Source organism: Hakea prostrata, chromosome 11, assembly GCF_041222555.1.
Source record: "Hakea prostrata isolate BN-2017 chromosome 11, UWA_Hpros_2, whole genome shotgun sequence".
Lineage (NCBI taxonomy): Eukaryota > Viridiplantae > Streptophyta > Magnoliopsida > Proteales > Proteaceae > Hakea > Hakea prostrata.
In genome coordinates this window covers 3,535,122-3,544,121 of record NC_142610.1, presented here as the reverse complement: position 1 = coordinate 3,544,121, position 9,000 = coordinate 3,535,122, and the positions used below count along the sequence as shown (strand labels likewise).

Sequence of the window (9,000 nt, the reverse complement as noted above, 5' to 3'; positions counted from 1 at the left end):
CCTCTCTCAACCCCTGCATTCTGAAGTATCGCTCCGCCTAGCAGCCCGCCCATCTGGGTCCTCGCCATTGAAAATGGGCAACTCGAGATACCTCGAGAAGAAGTCATGGCACCCCAACGACAAGGTCCCTCGCTGCAGCCCGTCCTAAAGATTGTCCCCGACGATGATTTGCATACTTTCTCCTCGCTTTTGTACCATGACTTCTGGTGATTGTGAATCAATCTCCACCACCTTGCCTTTCGCCAAGTATGCTCTGAGTTCATTCACAAATGCCAAGTGACTTTGCTCGACTATGTCTAGCTTGGAATTTATCACCGACAGCTCGTTCTGTAAATCTTTCACACTCGTTTCCAATACTTCTACTCTTGTATCCATTATGCTTCTAATCATTCCCTGGATTAGACATGCTCTGATACCAAATTGTCAAGGCCCCTCTTAAGACTATGATTTAATCTCAAAATAAACAAGCAACAACAACACTATGATGATTATTTTCATTAAGATGAGAATAATAAGTGAACAAAACACTCTCAATATCTTAGCTGAATTGCTACTATCGATAACTCAAAACAAAACGATTAGAGAGAAAAACACCAAAGCCCTACACTAGAGACCCTTCTCTCCCAACAAGTTCAACTTGCTCTCCATTCCATAATCCCCCCCCCCCACTCACTTCCCTCACTCCCTTTTTTATGTACCAACATTCCTAACAACCTCTTACACCTCACACCAATCTTCTTTTGCCAGGTGGCCCATCATCTGTGTTCTTCTACTCTCAACAATGTGGTTGCTGCCCAATACTAATGTGCCACCTGTCGCTTGCTTGTTGGACTAGCTTTGGTCTCTTGTATTTGCAGGTGATGATCCCACACTTCTTCCCCTATTCTTATGTTTGTACACCCAAGTCACTAGGGGCTTATCAACCCTTCTAAATGTTAAGGTAAAGGGCTGGAAGATAGTGCAATTAGGATAGAGGACTTGTCTCATCATTTTCAGTTATGTATGCAAGTGAAATATTCTTACCAAACAGCAGTCTTGCATTGCTACATCTAGCAAATAAATCCCTTAGGTAACAATTTGATAAGAAAGGGTTTACCCAAAAATAAAAAATATAACAATTTCATATGAATGAGGTAGTAAAGCTTTGTCTTATAATCATTCTAATGTGTGATTTACTACCAAATAGAGATCCTCGGAACAACAAGCACAGGTGAAATTAAATTGACTAATTGCACTGAATCTTCTGACACAACTAATTCACCCTACTTAAATACTAAAGAAACACTGACATTAAAAGCAAGTATTGAAAGATCCCTACGAATGTTACTAACATTGAACTTTAGGTTCAATGATAACTGTGAAACTTAACCTAGTCACCCTATTGGGCTCCAAGCTTCAATGGTTGATCAGCACAAGAAGACCATGAAAACAAAATGAGTCGGGTATTGATTTAAGAAGAAGTTATTACAATTTGAATCTTATAAGAAAGGATCTAATATATCATTTTAGTACAGTCAATGGCCCAATACAAATTTTGGAATGAATGTCTGCATTCTTGGCACAATGGTAAGGCTTGCTCCATTACAACATAGCGATCGCAGGTTTGAAATGGGAAATTGCCTCTCCAAGTTCGTTTAAGACCATGTCCATTACGATCCTCTCCAAACCCAGCCATGTAAGGACCCTTGCACGCCAGATACACCATTCTTTTAATTTCTTCAGTGTTATTTGGAGTGGAGTTCAGGTAATACATTACAAAAAATTGAAGAAGTTAAAACCAAGTACAATAAGCAATTTTTTTTGTTTCTATTTCCATCTCATAGAATAAGTATATAGATTAATATCTAGCAAATCACAAGAAGCTACTGAAAGAATTTTGTCACATCCACCCAGGGGGTACCCTATCTAGAATACCCGGTGGAGTGATCCACAGCCCAAAAGATCAAGTTTATGAACGATCATAACCACTTAGCACAATAACTTAATCAAAAGCAAGAACAATTCATAGTTTTCAAGTAATTTAATAATAAAAGTCAAGGAAAGAATATAAGAAGAATCACAAGGAACATCAGAGTGCGAAAAAGATAACAATAAAATAAATAATTGAAATGTGGAAGGAGGTGGAAACCCACTCTACAACAATAACGGAAGGTAGATCGAATAAAAGTAAAGATTACAACTGGTTCTCAAAAGAAGGGAAAGGAAAGGTAAGCAACTAAATTACAGTTTCTTCTAGCTTATACAATGTTTCCTAAATAACAAAATCATAAGAAACTAAGCCAGGCCGAATTTGTTCCTGCTTGATATCCAGTCTCGGACTGCTAGTCTTTATCAACGTGTTCACTGCAACCAAGGTGGTACGAGTCACCAACTTGGTCTTCAAAGTGTTGGTGTCACGATCAACAATAGTAGTACCTTGACGAGAAAAGTCTAACAAAATATGTTGCAAAAATGAGTGAGTTCAAAAGAATTCAGTAAGGCAGTCATTCCATAAAACATATGCCATATGATACAAGCCATAACATGATGCAATATGATATGAAACACATGATGCAAGTATGGTTCTAACTCTATGAATGCTGGTCTCTAAGGTAGACATGCTTTAAGTCAAAGCATCATACTTCTTTAGTTCGGTCTCAATCACTCAAGCCGGTGGGAATTGGGTCCTGAAACCTTCAGGACAACCTTGGCTGAGGTTTCGGTCACCGCTCTCTCACATCACCATTTGGTCTAAGTATTGGCGCATGTCAAGGTAAAGCCTAGCCCAATGCAAGTCATCTACTCAGTCATATCATGTCAGATCCAGATACGTCCATACCTCGCCCCGAGCGATCCTTTCCGATATACTAGAGTCAGCATTGTCCCAGACTACAGACTCATCAACCCTAGTGGTCATCCACAAATAATAGACGGGAAGCTCTCACGTCCTCTCACGGGTTGGTTACCGGTCTTGAGCGCCCGTGAGCCCAAGTCTAGCTATTTGCAGCCCTACCAATAAATGACCCCTTTTGGGTATCCGTAGTATAGTTTATGTCCTTTCACGGGTTGGTTACCAGTCTTGAGCGCCCATCAAACCATACCCTACCACGAGTCGTTCGGTCTCAATGCCCTTCGGATTCGGGTCTGATACGACAGAGACATCCTAGCCACACAACTAGATAATCCTATGTATGTCATTCAATAACCCGGAAAAGTGTCGATGGACACCTTCGGAGAACATCCCATACTATTTTCTCCGATGCCCAAGGACAGAAGCATCAATAGGACACTCCCCAATCCCAAGTTATACCTAAGCAACCACATGCTCAAATCCAACATCTCACATACATTTGATACATCATCATAATAGAAGTTCAGTCCTAATATTGAAATGATTCATCATATGTATAAGTGACAATAATAATTAATCATTATAACAAGAGCATATGAAATCACAATACTACTATTCTAAAGCAACAGTCCTATGATGTTCAAAAGTAATAAAGAGACCAAGTTCACTAAGTTATGAAAATCAAGGCATAAGCACATAGCCTATGTATTTGTGGCGATAACCATCCTTACCTTAATCGAGTCGAAAATAATACCAAGAATAGCCCAAAAGTCAGTGTTTGTACCCTAGACAACACATAAGGAACATTATAGAAGAAAACAATCGAATCGGAGGTCAAACGAAGCAAATCGGCCAAGGACAAAGTTGCTGTCATATCTTGGTCGATCGCAGTTGGTTGATCAATGACCAGCAAACGATCGACCAGAGCAAACAGTAATGGGCAGAAATGGAGATTTGGCCCGAAACTGATCTTCCAGTGCTCGATCAATCCGAAACTTGGAGGGAATGATTATGACAATATAAGAACACTATACACTAAGTTTCATCAAGATCCAACGGTCCAATTAGGAATACCCAAATTGAAACCCTAGGTTCCATACGCTAAACATCAAGAATTGAATTGGAATTGATTGCAATTGTAAGAAATGATGGGGAATCAATTAAGGAAATGATAAGAACTAATTTAGAATCATGAATTCACAGTAAATCAAACATGGCATAGATCTACACATCAGTTTTGAATCAAAGAATAGATTGAAATGAAAGGAATCATGGAATTGCAATGTAAGCAATCATTAATGAAGTATATCATAGCAAGAATGAAGTGAGATTAATGGAATTGAAAGGGGAAGCTCATGGCCAAGTGTTTGCAAGGTTGCAGCACTTCAACCATGGTCCCAAGAGTAGAGATTAATAGGAGATTGAGTAGATTCGAAGAAGAAGAAGAGAATCCATACCTTGAAGAAGTGATTGAGATAGAATGCCAATGATTAGAGCCAATAATCTTCACAAACACCAAGAGATGGCCTAGGAAATGTCGCTCCTCGTTCTCTTAAGTGCCAATGATTAGGGTAGATCTTCATTCACAAGTTCCAAAAAAGTAGGGTCAAAATAGTCAAGATTTTTGTTATTTTTCGAATTTAAACAAGAACAACAACTTCGGACAGGGATTCGGAGCGCTATACAGGGTCAAATTGAGTGGGGTTTTCTCCTACAAGTCAATCAAAAAGTCTAGTTTCTGGAAATACCTTCAGATCGAGCACGAGAATTCATTAGGTCCACCAATTAAGCTCACCTTCTTCAGGCTGCAGATTTAAAACAATCACTGACAATGCATCCAAGTAAGGAGCACCATCAACCATATCCATGGGTTTCGGGTCAAACACCATGTATTCCATAAAGAGGGCCCACAAGGACAACTTCCATCATTTTGGGACATGGATCTACACTAAGGGAAAGATCGGACATGACTTCCTAAGGCTTTCAAGGTAATAACACTGAAATCAAGGTCCAACTTCAGGGTCTAACATCAAACAAGTCTTTCTTCACCCAAAACAAATAGGGTGTCCTGGCTAGGTTTGGGCTGGATTTCACAAATTCAGTCTACTATGCAGGTGACAGGGAGATATAGTAACCCTACTTGTTCCTCTTCTCCAAATGCTCTCATACTTCCAGGACTTTTGTCAGGAAAGTGAGTTCTGTTCTTACCAGGGGTGGCAAGCTATATGGTAGTAGGGGCAACGAGGAAGCAGTCAATCTTCAATTTACAGGGGGGGGGAGAGATATGCAAAGTTCGTAGCAACTACCGAGATTGTAGAATTTCTGCTGTATCTAATACTCATAACTTAATTGCTGATATGAAAACCATAACTTGGAAAATTCAGCAATTAATTTGTTGCATTCTTTAGGTCTCAACCGTATTCATCAAATTGAAACATTCACAAAGAGGTGAGAGTAAATGTATATTTGCCTCCAGTTGTGGAAGCATAGAATGATGATTGCATATCGTACGTAACTAATTTCATTTAATTAACAAAGGATGGAGCATTGTTTGTCACTGCTCTTGGTTTTGGTATAAAATGTAATCAAACTCAATACTGAAGTTTACATTTGCTGTTAGATACTCCAAAATTACATAGATCAAATTACAATGAGGATGTATTCTATCTTCTACCGAGAATACATGAACTGCATTTTTCACTTCAATCCAACTACAACCAGGATCCTTCTTCATTTCCAGGGCTCGCAATCTCTTCCTCACTTCAATCACCTGCTCCCAATGGCCCAACCCTGCATAGATATTAGACAATGACCACGTAAGAAGATATTTGTCTATGGTCCAAACAATACATCCTCTCAACCACTCTCTCCCCCACTTCCATGTCCATCCAGAACCAACAAGCACTGAGCAAAGCTCCCCACACAACTGCATCTGCTTCAATTGGCATTGCATTGATAAAGTCCTCTGCTTCTTTTAGTTTCCCTGAACGACCAAGAAGATCAACAACACAAGCATAGTGTTCCAAGGTGGGGGTTACACCATAGCATTTCTCCATTGAGCGAAAAAAGCCCATCCCTTCATCAAGCAGACCTGCAGAGGCACAAGCAGAGATAAAAGCCCAACAAAAGTAACCACATTTGGTTGTACTCCTTGTTCTAACATCTGACCAAACACAAAAACAGCCTCAGTCCCCAACCCATGATGTGCACATCCAGTTGATTAGAGCTGTCCAAGAAGTCACATTCGGAGAAGAAATGTTGAGAAATGCAGTTTGAGCATCAGTAATGCTACCACATTTTGCATACATATCCAGAAGAGATGTTCCCACATAAACATTTGATTCAAATGGTGTTTTGACCACATGAGCATGTAATAGTTTTCCTTGTTTAAGAGATCCAAGACACGAACATGCATGAAATAGAGCAGAGAATGTGGACCTATTGCGCTCCACTGAAAATTGGTACATGACCACATATAATTTTAATGCCTTTTCAGGTTGATCATTACGAATATAAACTGAGATCATTGAGTTCCATGTCACAATATTTCTCAATTCCTTTGTATCTTCAAAAAGTTTCAAAGCCATGTCAATTTCACCATTCCGGGAATGAACTGAGATCATAATATTGGAGGATACTATAGTTCGATGAGGCATTTTCCCAAACAACTTTTTTGAATCCTCAAGTCGATTACTCATTGAATACCCTTGAATCATCAGATTATATGAAACCGGATTTTTTTCAACCATCTGACTGAAAATCATCTCAGCATCCTCAATCCTGCCCATCGAGCTGAGACATCCAATTAGTGTATTTGAAGCACTCAAACTTGGGTTAGCCAATTGGAAATAAACGCATTTTGCATCTTCAACAGTATTACAGTTGCAGTAAAAATCAATCAGAGCACCACAAATTGAGTGATCAGATTCGAAGCCAGATCTAATAGCAAGTCCATGAGCAACTTTACCACTACCCATAGCTCCCAATCTACCACAAGCTCTTATAACACTATCGAATGTAAACTCATTTGGGCTGGCTTCCCCACTCATTCTCATTGACTGAAACAACTCTAAAGCCTTCTCACATTCATTGTCACTCCTTGAATAAGAAGAAATCAACGTGGTCCAGACCGTGACATCTCGGATCGGCATTTTATCAAATATGTGCAAGGCATCCTCCATTAAATTACATTTAGTATAACCCACAAGCATTATACTCCACAACAAGTCATTCCTCTCTCGGAGCACATCAAACACCAGCCTCGCATCCTTGATTTCAAAACAATCAGCATAGAAATACAATAAGGAACTCCCAACAAGCTCAAAATTCTCCGACCCAGATTTCAGGACCAGTCCATGAATCTGTTTCCCATCGTGTAATGACTTCAAACGAGCACAAGTACTCAGAACGGAAGAAAAAGTGGCCTCATTAAGATTCATCCCACTTCTATGCATCTGCGACACTAGGTTGATTGCTTCTTCAAACCTCCCCCACTTTGAGTACCCAGAAATCATGGTATTCCAAGAGACGACTGTTCTTGTCGGCATTTCATCAAACATCTTTCTAGCAATCTCCAAGTTGCCTTCTCTGACAAACCCATTGGATGGAAATGTTTAATGATATCACACAAGGGATGGGTGGCACAGAATTAGACCGAAAGGTCGAGTATAGGCTGAGATTCATCCATTGCCTTCTGAGAATCGAGGATCTTAAAAGCATTAGATTTGACAACGCCTACGTTAAAGGGTGGCGAAAAAGAAAGCGTAGCACAGCATGCGCATGTTGGGAACTCAAAAATTCATTTGACGTCAGAAATACCCCAAAGAAGATTAGACCGGAGGGATTGTCTAACTTTTTCTGGTGAAATGAACCCTTTGGACCTCTTGAGGTATTTTCTTAACCCAATGCTTCATCCATCTTTTTTCCCTGGTGAAGCGCTGCCTCTACGGGTTGTGCTAGGGCGGGCAAGTCAATCCCTTTCTGCTTTGCACTCCAGTTCTTGATTCCTTTTGAGTCCTTTCCAACCACCTGCTGCGATATCACTCGTTAATGAGAGAAACAGTGCTTAACTTAATGAGAGAATGGAAAAACGGGTTGCATTCCTCCTTCCTTTCTCTTTTCAAACAAGATTAGATGATGGAATTGGAGCTTGGTTTGCACTTTCCAAGGCTCCAAACCCTAAATTTCAAAGCATTGGTTGGGAAAAGTTTAATTGGGCCCGAGTTCAATGGGCCACCACGACCTATTAGCTATAAATTCTAGGCCCAAATTGATGGCCTACACCTCAAGGTATATCATTACTTTTCTGGGAAGGAGCCCCCTATGGAGGAGCATTGAACCTTTGCAATGGGATTCTATATAAAAAATAAAATTGTCAATACGGTCAGTATTTTCACCTTTTATTGGAGAGACTCTGAAAAAAAGTTCTACTTCTATATCTCCTGCAAGATTTTTTTTTTTTTTTTTTTTTTACATGAGTCCCCTCCATTTTTATGAGAAACAAACCGCACCTTCTCTAGAATAAAAACATTGCAAATACCCCTTCCACCGTTAACTCCGTTACTTAGGACTGTTAAATAATCTTAATATGATCATATTACCCTCAAATATGGTAACATTTAAACTTCATTTTCAAGAGCTTTTTACATGAGCCCCCTCCATTTTCATGGGAAACAAGGTGCACCCCTTCTAAAATAAAAAAAACCTTGCAAATACCCTTCCACCGTTAACCTGGTTACTTAGGACTGTTAAATAATTTTAATATGACCATATTACCCTCAAATATGGTAATGTTTGAACTTCTTATTTTCAAAACCATATCACATCACTCCTCATAGTTACTCACAATGCCTCGTAATATGTCATTATTACTGTCAATCAATGCCCACAATTACCACCGGAGGAACATTTTAGGTGAAGCAATGCGTACCTCATCTTGAGGAGAAGAAACGTTGCAGGAGAAGAATAAAAAAATTGCAAGTGAGGTACGCACTGCTTCTCCTCAAATGTTCTTTTGATAGAGGAGGTATTTGCAAGGTTCTTTATTTTAAAGGAGGTGCACCTTATTTTCCATGAAAATGGCGAAGGCTCATGTAAAAAACCTCTTGAAAATAAAAAGTTCAAACGTTATCATATTTGAGGGTATTATGGTCATATTAAAATTAGTTAAC

At 39.5% G+C, this 9,000-nt stretch overlaps 1 pseudogene; it reads right to left on the bottom strand.

Moving 5' to 3' along the window:
• Positions 1-5,384: 5,384 nt before the first annotated feature.
• Positions 5,385-7,984, bottom strand: LOC148999611 (pentatricopeptide repeat-containing protein At2g13600-like; annotated as a pseudogene).
• Positions 7,985-9,000: the final 1,016 nt, after the last annotated feature.